The sequence below is a fragment of the Dioscorea cayenensis genome, unplaced genomic scaffold, assembly GCF_009730915.1.
Source record: "Dioscorea cayenensis subsp. rotundata cultivar TDr96_F1 unplaced genomic scaffold, TDr96_F1_v2_PseudoChromosome.rev07_lg8_w22 25.fasta BLBR01000907.1, whole genome shotgun sequence".
In the NCBI taxonomy this organism is placed as follows: Eukaryota; Viridiplantae; Streptophyta; class Magnoliopsida; order Dioscoreales; family Dioscoreaceae; genus Dioscorea; species Dioscorea cayenensis.
Genome location: NW_024087298.1, coordinates 52,283 through 63,917, shown reverse-complemented (window position 1 = coordinate 63,917; position 11,635 = coordinate 52,283). Strand labels below are relative to the sequence as shown.

Genomic DNA, 11,635 nt, shown 5'->3' with positions numbered 1-11,635 from the left:
GCTACCGATATCCAATTTCTTGACATGTCAGCCTACAAGCACCCCTTTTAGTTCAATAGGGATCTAAGACACGTGAGTCGGTCACATCTACATGTACAACTCAATAAAGAACTACGGATCTCTCCATTTAGTAGTTCTAGGCGTGAAGAACAATGAACTAAATCATAAATCATCCCAAGCATTTCAATTAAAGACAAAGCATCCAAAATACATGATGAACCCCTCAAATGTCAAGGAAAGCAAAGAAATAAATTCATAAATGACATTCCTACTCCAAATGATGGAGAGGGAGAGCAAGGCACGCGGTGACGCTTTCCTCTAGCCAAATGAATCTTGAATGACCCTTGACTCTCCTCACTTGGTGATGACTCTCTCCCCTCAAGATCCAATCTCTTCATCACCTCTCTAGCCTCGAGGATGTTCTTCTTGTTGATGTCTTCGTTCTCCTCATCTTCTACCCAAGTAATGGCTACCAAAGAATCCCCCTTTCATGCCCTAGAATGTGCTTTTATAACTCTCATGTATATGGGCCATATAGGTCGTATAGAGTCAAATGGGGCAAAAACTCTCCAATTTTGAGCCATCCAGAGTCAATCCCGGGGTCCATGAGGCCCTTATTGAGGCCATATGACTTTAGGCCAATTCCTTTGCTTCCATTGCTCACGAGTATCAATCCCGGGCTGTATTGAGGGCGTATGACTCAGGAATATTTTACAGCTCAAAAATTCTCCGGGTGATCTGATGAGTCACTATAGTGATTTACCACAGGACCATCACTGCGAGTACTCATGTTTCTACATTAATCATGTGGTAAATACGCTACTGATCTGTGACATACGTTTCCTTCTCTTTTTCGCAAATTGTATCTTCATGTTCTCCATGGCTCCTCATACCCTACAATGAGAATAATACACGGTTAAGCATAAAATGGGTATCAATTCTTACAAAAATACATGCTAAGTGTATCAAATACATATACTAAAATACATACATTTAGACACTTATCAAAAGGATAAAAGAAATATACTTTGGATTGGCCTATCACCTACGAGATGGCAAGGATCGAATGCTGGGCTTGGTCGAGTCGATCAAACCTCGGCGACAAAGGCGGGCCCATCTCTCTGATTACCGACTGCTGGCTGCATTGACTCGGCGGATCGGTGGGTTCATGATTCACATTCCATATCGGACCCTGTCGGACTAAAAGGAATTAATGAATTAGGGTTTTATAACTTACACCTTTGAGGTTGCATCCTTCTGCATATTTATATATAAGATAATGTTACAATTTTTATGGCTTACAATCAACGCGTTGATACATATCCTATAATTACTCGATATGATTTGGTTTCTTACCAACTATACATGGATCCTTATTATCTTAACATGGATCCTAATTATCGTATCTGGACCACCTATTGATAACCCGGCCGGGTCGAAACCATCGTTCTGGACCGGCCGGACAGTTTTTAAAATTATAATATATAATTTTTAAAAATAATAACTATATATATTTAAAACTTACATTTAAGAGAACTATTCATGAAAGAGTTTCACTTGGAGATATACTTTCTTTAAAACATTCATGAGCTTTTAGCTCTTTTATCTTCATCTCCCCCAACATAGAAGATGCATGTAACATATTTTGCGAGAGATTAATGCCATCATATAGTTTCTTCACCTCAATTCGAGAAGAGTAGCAACTCTGCACCAAGATCCTTTTAAGGCAAAACTCACTTTGCAAATTTACATAAGAGTCCGAACACTCAATGAGGGAAGAGCTCATGACAATAAAGTCATCAACATAAATGAGAACATAGCCGTGAGTCACACCATTGTTATAAATAAATAAGGAAGTGTACGACCGAGAGACGACATGAACAAGTTCACTGTAGCTTTTTAGCTCGATCCTAGCATACCAAGCTCGTGGTGCACATTTTGAAACATCACAGAGCCTTATACGAGCTTACACACAAGATGAGGGTTGCCGTGAGTTATGTCGGGAGGCTAATGCATAAAAACTTCTCTTCCGAACACCATGTAAAACATGTTCTAAATATCCAATTGCCACAAGTCCCACCACGTGATACAGCTATGGAGAGAACCAAGAGAATTATTGCCGGTTTAACCACTAGGCTGAAGGTATCCTCACAATTAATACCATAATGCCGTCGAAATCCTTTTGCCACTAGACGAGCTTTGTATCTGTCGATGCTGCCATCCGCCTTGTACTTAATCCTAAAAATCCACTTGCAGTTTATAATGTTTTGACCTCGAGTGGGATGAACAAGACTCCATGTACCATTCTATTGAAGTGCTTCAAATTCCTGGTCCATAGAATGTTTCCAATTCGAATTCTCGCCATGCCATATCAAGAGACTACGGTTCCATGAGTGGCACTATAACCATAATGAGCAGATGCTATCTATAAATGTACAAGGCACTGGATCTGTCACGAAGACATGTCCCGTCATGTAGTGCGCCCGTAGTAGGCCGAGCGGCGGCCTGAGGCAGCAGATGCCGAGGACGCTCGGCGCTGCTAGCCCCACTCGGCAAGCACTGCAGCTTTTTCATCCCATAAGGCAGTCCCATGCGAGGGAGCGGGGACGGGGTTAAGCCCAGCCTAGTCATTTCATTTAGCACTATCGAGGCACCGCTACCTATAGTGTCATGCAAAGTCTGCATCTCACAATGTGCAAAAAGACAACCTCATGGTAGCAGCACAAAAACACTAGGCTACACAACAACAGGAGCATTAGTAGGTTCATTGAGTCGCATGGCCATGATCAATCACCCCGGAGAATGCTTGGACTGCTTTTCTAACAAGATGTGAGGACCATATATACGCAGAGAGAGGTGCAAAGGGAAAATACCCTCGTGAAAATAACATCGTCGGAGATGTATATTCGACTGATGTTAGATCAAGACACTTATAGCCCTTATATTGAGTACTATAGCCAAGAAATACACATCGGGCGAGAATGGGCGAAATCTGCTGCGAACATTATAGGCTCGAGAGAGGCCAACATGCACACCCAAAACCTTTAAGGGAGGAATAATCGGGTTTGATGTTGAACAATTTTTCTAGTGGAGTGGAATTGTGTATAACTTTTATTTGGTAGCCGATTGATGAGGTATCTGGCGAGTGCTAAAGGCTTCATCCAAACTTGAGGGAACACTCGAGAAAGGGGCAAGAAGAGCTAAACCAGTTTCGATAATGTGCCGATGCTTTGGTTCGGCTGCACCGTTTTATTGAGGTGTGTGAGGACAAGAAATACGATGAACAATGCCAACTGAGTTAAAATGAATGTAATTTGAGATACTCACCTCGCCCTAACTGTCGGTTTGCATGCAAAGAATCTTCCTATCAAGTTGTTTTTCAACAAGAGTTTGAAAATGAACAAATGTGCGAAAAACATCAGTCTTACTTTTAAGAGGAAATACCCAAACAAACTTGCTAAAATCATCGAGAAAACTCACATAATATTTAAAAACCCCCACAGAGAGTAAGTCGCGAGGGACCCCCATACATCGGAATGAGACGAAGTGCTAATAGAGGCAGCGAAGTTCATGCGAAGTAATGTAAGGTAACTGATGACTTTTAGCCTATTGACATGAATCACAGACCGACACATTATTGGAAATATTGGAACATGGAAGATTATTTAGACTAAGAACACGGTGAGACTATAGAAAGCAGCGGATGGCGAGGCGATTATGCCATCTTTCTTGAGTGGGAGTAGGCAGTGAATAGGCATGCTTGGAAGATGTAGATAGTGAACTCAATAGGAGGGATAGAGGCCACCACTACATTCCCCCCGAAGAAGCATTCTCTTTGTTACCCAATCCTTAATAAGAAAATAGTCAGGATGATATTCAAGAAAGACATTGTTATCAGAGGTTCAATGGTGTACGGAAACAAGATTTTTCTTGGCATTAGGAACATGAAGAATATGTTTCAAGGATAAAGCTTGATCCGGAGTATTAATCAAGGAATAACCAATATGACTAATAAACATACCTGCATCATTTACAGTGTGCACCTGATCACGACCATGATATTTGTCACTGATCATCAGCTTATCGAGCTCGCCAGTGATGTGGTCAGTGGCGCCTGTGTCGGTGTAGGGGATGGTGTTGATGTAATTAGCCACACGATCATTCTCTGCCTGGTAGGAGTGATTGAAATAATGACGACACTTCAATGCACTGTATCCCATCTTACCACACCTGACATGTAGGCCATGAGCTACCACCACCCTTCTTGTTCTGGCCCTTGGAGTAGTCTCGGTGTTCGCGGCTCTTCTATAGTGGTCCACGACTGCCACCATCGCGACTGCCACCTTGGCCACCACCAAAATGGCCTCCCTTGAAACCACCACCATGGCCGCCGCCTTGATAGGCTCATGAGCCCGATATCTGACAATCAGAACCAATTTGGAGGGCTTGATTCTATTGTTCCAAGTGAGTCTCATATGAGAGAAAATAGGCGTAGAACTCGGATAGACCGATCGAGTCAGCCTGGTTGTGACAGAGGAAACCAGTGGGTTGTAATCAGCTTTGAGACCCACCATGATGTAGCTGATCAGATCATCATCGCTCATTGGATGGCCGGTAGATATCATCTGATCCGCAAGCAATTTCATGCGGTTAAAGTACTCTATCGCGCTCAAATCATTCTTGCATGTCGTGGAGAGTTGCATCCGGATTTGCATGATCCTGGCCTTGGATTATGATGTGAACATGCGTTTGAGGGTAGCCCACACTTCAGCTACGGATGTCAAGCCAATAACTTATGACAGCACCGCCGGTTCTAGCGACACGAGAAGTGCGCTGAGTACTTGCTGATCCTTGAGAAGCCAGATATTGTACTCCGGGTTGGGGATGACCTTCTTAACTATCATGCTATCAATCATCTCAGTTACATTGATGGTTGTTGGTGGCGCGACCTCCAATCCAACCATGAAAAGAAGAAGTTGATAGCCTCGAAGGATAGGCATCTATTGCGCCTTCCATAGCAGGTAATTCTCCCTTATGAGTTTCACATTGACGAAGTTGGTGAGACCAAGAGATAACGCCGCTACAGTAAGCACTAAAAATTCATTGGATGTTTTGTTGAAGAGAACTACTCCCGATACAATAAAAAGGAATTAATTAATTAGGGTTTTCGTAACTTGCACTCCTTACGAGGTTGCATCCTTGTCATATTTATATATAAGATAGTGTTACAATTTTTATTGCCTTACCATCAACGTTGATACATATCCTATAATTATGTGATATGATTTGGTTTCTTACCAACTATACATGGATGTGATATGATTTTATTTCTTACCAACTATATATGGATCCTAATTTTCTTAACATGGATCCTAATTATCGTAACACGGACCACCTTGATAACCCACGGGCGGTTGAAAACCCGTCGCTTTTATGGGCCCTTGCCGCCTAAATTATAATATATAATTTTAAAAATAATAACAGATAAAAAAAGGTAAAACTTACATTTAAGAGAACTATTCATGTGAAGAGTTTCACTTGGAGTTACTTTCTTTACATTCATGAGATTTAGCTCTTTTATCTTCTATACCCCTTGTGTTGGAGTATCCTTTTTCGCCTTTGCGCAGACTTCTTGATGAGAGCCATCAATTTTCGCTTCAGACCTCGTTGAAACTTTCTATGAGCGCGAGCATGGAAGAGCTTGACGATCTCGTTAGACTTCAGTGGGCATATCAAGGAGTTGATCAAGATTAACACCACGAAAGCTGAACTTCCTAAACATCCTCCTCTTGGGTTGCCCCGGCGACACATCTCCTTCGACATTAACCATGGCTGCAAGCTAGTGGGGGAAGTGCTCATCCTCGTCAAAGTATCGTTTATTATTAAAAAAAAAGTGGGAGAAAGGGGAGAGATGGGCGGATGGTAAACCCAAGAAGATCTCAATCTACGACTTTGTTTTATATATACATAAAAGATTGTAATTATATATATATCACATATATTATAAAAATATATCATATACATTTAAATTTGAACCTAATGTGTTTTCCGGATAGATGGTTGCACTGCTCAATAATTAGAAGTGCATTTTATAAATAAAAACAAATAGATAAGATTGTAACATTTACATAATTTAAAAATAAAAACTATAAGGTACGCTTGCACTAATGTGATGATTAATCAAAATGAACTTGCCTAGGTATCCTCTTGGTTGTAAGAGGAATCAAAGCAATGTAGTTTTCTTACCTTAGACTAAAGTAATCACCTAATTACCTATTCATCTGCTTGAGGTTCTAACTCTTGCTCGATGTTGGGGTTGTTGTTGTGCTTTGATCATGTTATCGATTGAAGAAAAGTCACCAGCACTACAGACTTCCCATCTCCGTTTCTTATTGTCGTCTGAATTCTGCGCACGTTCTTATTTTTCATGATCATTATTTTATTAATTGTAATTCATAATTATGGTTTATACATTTTTATTATTATTATATAATTTATTATATAATAAAATTAATTTTTAATATCATGATTTTGTCTACAATCTCATCTTTATTAAAAAAGCTGGACCTAACTTATCATGTTGTTAGTGATCCACTAGTTTCAGGGATTTCTTAACTTTATTTTTGTTATCCAATTTAAGCACGCTTAGTAATTATTGATGGAATTTTTGAATTTTAATATTTTTAAAAGAACAATTTATTATTATCTTACATTCATTGCTTATCTATATATTTATATATAAATATTCCTATCCATCATCAAAATCACCATAGCTTTAAGTGGATGGGCTCTATACCTCTTAAACCCAAGTCTTGATAAATCGCGGGTTCAGGCCAAAACCCAGTGGTGCCGGAGGTTGGGCCATGAGCCCACAGGTTATAATTAAAAGCATTGATCCGTAGTATGGGATTGCTACAATGTGGGCCAATTATGGCTACAGTCGTCCACGGGTCATCTAACAGGGTTTTTGGGTAGTCCGGTTCAGGGGTCACAATCACGACCTGTGGCTCATTATCACCTTTTGGTTCTTATTTTCTTAAATTTGATTATTTCTCTATAATCAAATATTATTCATTCAAGTTATAAAGTACTTCCAATTAAAATAGTAATTTCAATATAATTAAAATAATAAATTGATGATATCTATATATTTTTATTTTTATGATTAGAAATTTAGCAAAACTATAACATCAATTAGGATAACTTAACCAACGATTTCTTGTTGAAGTGAAAACTTGGTATCTATATAAAATGATGACCTAGTTTATGGGCTTTGTACTTAAATTGACTTAAAATATTAAATGAAAATTGCCACCCTTTAAGTTTTGTAAAATTGCCAAAACACCCCATTAGTTTTGCAATACCCAAAATCTCCCTCCTTTTAAACTCTATGTTTTTCAAAGCCACCAAACCCCCTGAGCGGATGTGAAGCGGAGTGAGTTTCTGAAATTTTTGGGCGAAAATGCCCTTGCATGAGTCAGCGGCTGCGGCCCATCTCGGCGTTGAGGAGGAAGTGGTGCGGTTTTTCAGTAGGGTAACCACGAGAGGCGAATTTATTGGAGCCGTTTAATTGCTTTTTCTCAACTCACGTCTTCGACTTTTCCATTTTCAGGCTGCTCTCGGTTGTCTCTACCGCGCGAAGCCTCTTGATCGGCATTTCATCACTTTTTCCCTTTCCACCGGTATCTCGAAGGAGAAGTCCTCCACGCAACTAGTTGGCATTTTCATCGAGTTTGAAATCTAAGGTATTGAGTATGGTTTTTATGTTAGTCGATTACATCTGAAAGAAGATTTTTCGGTTTTTGTTTTTGTGCTCTGCTTTTTGTTGGAAGATATTGAGAGTCTGCGAGAGGGATTTCTCGGTCGGGGTTTTTGTTAGTCTGCGGGAGATTTCTACGTCTGGGGTGTTTTTGCGTTTTCAGTATGTATACACTACTCGAATTAGCTCGATTGTTATGATTTATGTAATATTTATAATGTACATTTCCCGTTCGTTTGATATGGTTTCTGATTTTACAAATGAGGTTGACGTTTAAGAAATGAGATGTTACAGTTTAACATTTGTTGTCTGTTTAAAGTATTCTAGTCTCAGCATTTAACAAAAATGGGTCTCTGTTTAACATTTATATCTACTGTTTAATAATCGTGAGTTCTAGATTTAAAACCTTATATTTCAGCAAACTTTTGTCGTATTGGATGTTGAATGTGTTATTATCGCGAGTAGCTTGTGATTATGGCGGTCAACCTAGTTAATGGCCGATGCTATTTGACACCGGTAGTGGAGACTTTAGCTGAATTGAAAAATAACATGACCCCTCGACACTGGGAGATTATTCAAGACGGACACCGTTTGCGGCGTTCAGCTGAGCTAGAAAGCTATATACCAAGAGAGCCCTTCTTGATTCTCTTTTGCAAAGATGCGATGGTCGCACCAATAAATTCGAGGATCGGGAAAAGCCTGCTGAGTTTCGAGACCTCAAGATGTGGCCCTCGTGCTGGCAGTGCGCGTTGCGATGGCGACGCGATGGTCTTCAGAAGAAGAAAACCGGGTCAGCGTTCGAGAGGGCGGTATCTATCAAAGACCTACGAGAGACAGCAGAGACTCCATCAAGAGCACTCTGTCTGCAACTTGTTTCGACGAGAGGGGAGAAAGAAGATAATTTCGTCAAACTCCTGATGGTGGCACCTCGTGGGGACGATCCTCTTCCCAAATACATCAGTGCTCGGTTCGAGCTGGATCGTTGATTACGTCGATGATCTACCAGCCGCATGGGGCGATCACGCATAGGCACGAGCGGCGCTACAAGTGGCTTATGGAGGATATTCCTGAGCAACCGCTCGAGTGCAAGATAGATGCGCTGGGAAGAAGACCAACACGAGGGTACATTAAGGGATTGCTCGGTCGCGCTTAACGTGCGGTTTCTACGAGCTGACTGGAGCGGGGAAAGAAAGTCCGTTTCGGCAAGATCCCAGGATGTTGTGCTACGGTGAAAGTACTTACCGGAAGCAAGCGACGGTGAAGAAACCGAAAGCTTTAGTCATCGCTCGATGGAAAAGAGGGTAATAAATCATGGACAATGTTTAACATAAGTCTTTAACGTTTAAACATTTTATTTAGCGTTTAACTTTAGTATTTACCGTTTAACTCTTATTCATCTTGGTTTAAATATTTTTGTTCTCCGTTTAATTATATTCTATAACGTTTAAATACTATAAACACTACATTTTAAATATAGTTTTTATAGTTTAAAATGAATGATTTCACTTGAAATTGTTTGGTTTACATATGTTGAGTTTCCGTATGTTTCTGGCGAATCTTTGAAGAAGAAATATTTGTTGAGGGCCAAGCCCACGGATGGATGCCATTGCTCCGAACCACTTGCTTTCGAAGGCGAGGATGAGAGGCTGACCTCTGTACGTGCTTGTGCCGGGCGCCGTTCTCCTACTTCCGACCTGCAGCGCAGCGCACGTTCCTCGGCCAGGAGAGCCCTCCCCTACCCGGCGATTGCAACAACCCCTACCCACGACAGCAGCGGTCGAGTGTGGCGGCCCACGACCATGGCGGCCCCTCCGAGCCGTGGCGGCCCTACCGGTGACATTAGGCGAAGATGTCACCGCAACTCTTATCGTAGGCATGCCGAGATATTGATGACCGAGGTTTCCTCGGCGTATCGCTCGTGTCGGGCGCTGGAAGGGCGTTCTAACCCGATGCGCCATCCCTCGAAAAGAACTGAAGCACCGGGAACAGGCGGCGGAGATTTGACGAGGACATCATCGGGAAGGTCGTTTCAAAGGCGGCCACATTCGAAGAGACTTGCGAAAAGAGGAGAACAATCTACGCCTGTCTCCACCGGGCCGGTGACGATGAAACAATAGAACAACACCATCGGTCGATCTTTCGTTGTTGAGAAGGACATCGTAGATGATGTGGCCGTTGCCGGCGTTGAGAAGGCCGTTGACTCTCTTCTCGATGAAATCCTCGACCGGTGGAACGGCTGCGAGATTCGGCATCAAAGATGGACACAATCAATGAAGATCAAGAACAAGTTAAGGGTGTGTCCCAATGATCTTGTTGTCGTAGCCCGCGGTTGAGAAGATCAGTCGAGATCCGTTGCTGTGTGGCGTGGCGTGGCGACCGGATTATCATGACCAGCGGGACACAATTCCACCACAACAAGAACCGTATGGGATATATGCGGTTGATCTTTGTCGCCGTCGATCCCGCATCGAGCCGGACACAATCCCAGCAAGAACAACCATGTAAGGATGTACGCGGTTGATGTTGTCGCCATCGTCCCGCATCGAAGGAAGATGCTGTGAGAGACCCCGACCGAGCGACGAGAGAGATGATCAAGGCGATCAAACATTGGACCCGGCGGCTCGGAAAGCTTTTTATTCAGAAGAAGAAGAAATGGGTTGGCTGAGGTCGTCTTAACAAATCTGACGAGGGAGTTGATGAGGATCTTCCTCAGTCGCTCTATAGACGGGTAAGTGTAAAGTTTTTATGATATTGTTTAAAGGTTTTATTATAGTGTTTAACAATTACCTAATAGTGTTTAATACTTTTATGTTATCATTTAATTTGTCTAGTAACATTTAATTATATATAATATCATGTAACAATTGATAATATCATTTAAATATTTATAATATAGTCTTATTATATACATGTTATCGTTTAACCTCGGCCACATCGTGTGGAAGAATAGACATGTGTCACTACAGCCTTGACAAATTATACCTTGCTTGAGGGGAAGGAGATGGTCCTGATGATGTGATGGGCTGGCTTTTCGTATGCATAATACAAAGTCGGTGAGCAGAAAAGCCATATCCTTACAAGCGCCTCCATCACCGAGACCGCTTCGTTGTTTATGTCAAGCGAGGACGCACATGACACAATTATGGCTATGATCGGGATCTTTGTCGCTAGCGCATGAAGTTCAAATTGTCGTCCTCCCAGATAATCATGGATAGCCACTTCCATATAGTCGTCACGGACGATGATAAACAAGAATACATGCATTATTCTTCATAGTACGAGTACGATAAGGACAGCGTTGGACATAGTAAGTTCTTCAGTATGTCATATTAATATACATTTGGTATTTAAATCGCTATTCTAATCTCGACTTGCATATCTCGACAGTGAATCTATTCGACAATTGTGCCGATATGGAGTTCGGCAGTCGGCGGCAACAAAAGTACCCACTCGTGCCGACATCGAAACCCCACGCCAAAAACAAGGAAGCGTCGATTGCTGGCGTCGTCATGCGTTTTATCGACAATTACTTTGGGGTGAGAGTTACGACTACCGCATGAGCGAGGGCGTTCCTTACCTCGAATTACGGTATGTTACCCGCATACTTAAGGAGGGAGGCGGCCGTGCGTCCGTGACAAAGGGGTCGTCACTGGCGGGTTAAATTTTTGTTTTTCAAGAACATGTCATGTATGTCGAATGTCGATTTTATTTTTGAATGTAAATACGGACAAAATTCAATTCATTGTTTTTCGTGTTCGAAGAGCATGACTTGTATATGTTAATGTAAATTTTTGTTTTGTTTTGAATTGTAAAAGCAGGTTAAATTCCATTCGAGTTTCATTTCATTGTTTAATTTCACGTTCTAATTGTGTACAT

The 11,635-nt window shown here is 41.5% G+C and overlaps 1 non-coding gene across 1 annotated transcript; it reads right to left on the bottom strand.

Annotated features, from left to right (window-relative positions):
- Positions 1-4,474: 4,474 nt before the first annotated feature.
- On the bottom strand, positions 4,475-4,607 carry LOC120255243. The gene has a single exon (XR_005534937.1). It is a non-coding gene; the product is annotated as a small nucleolar RNA Z247 (small nucleolar RNA).
- Between the last annotated feature and the right edge of the window lie 7,028 nt (positions 4,608-11,635).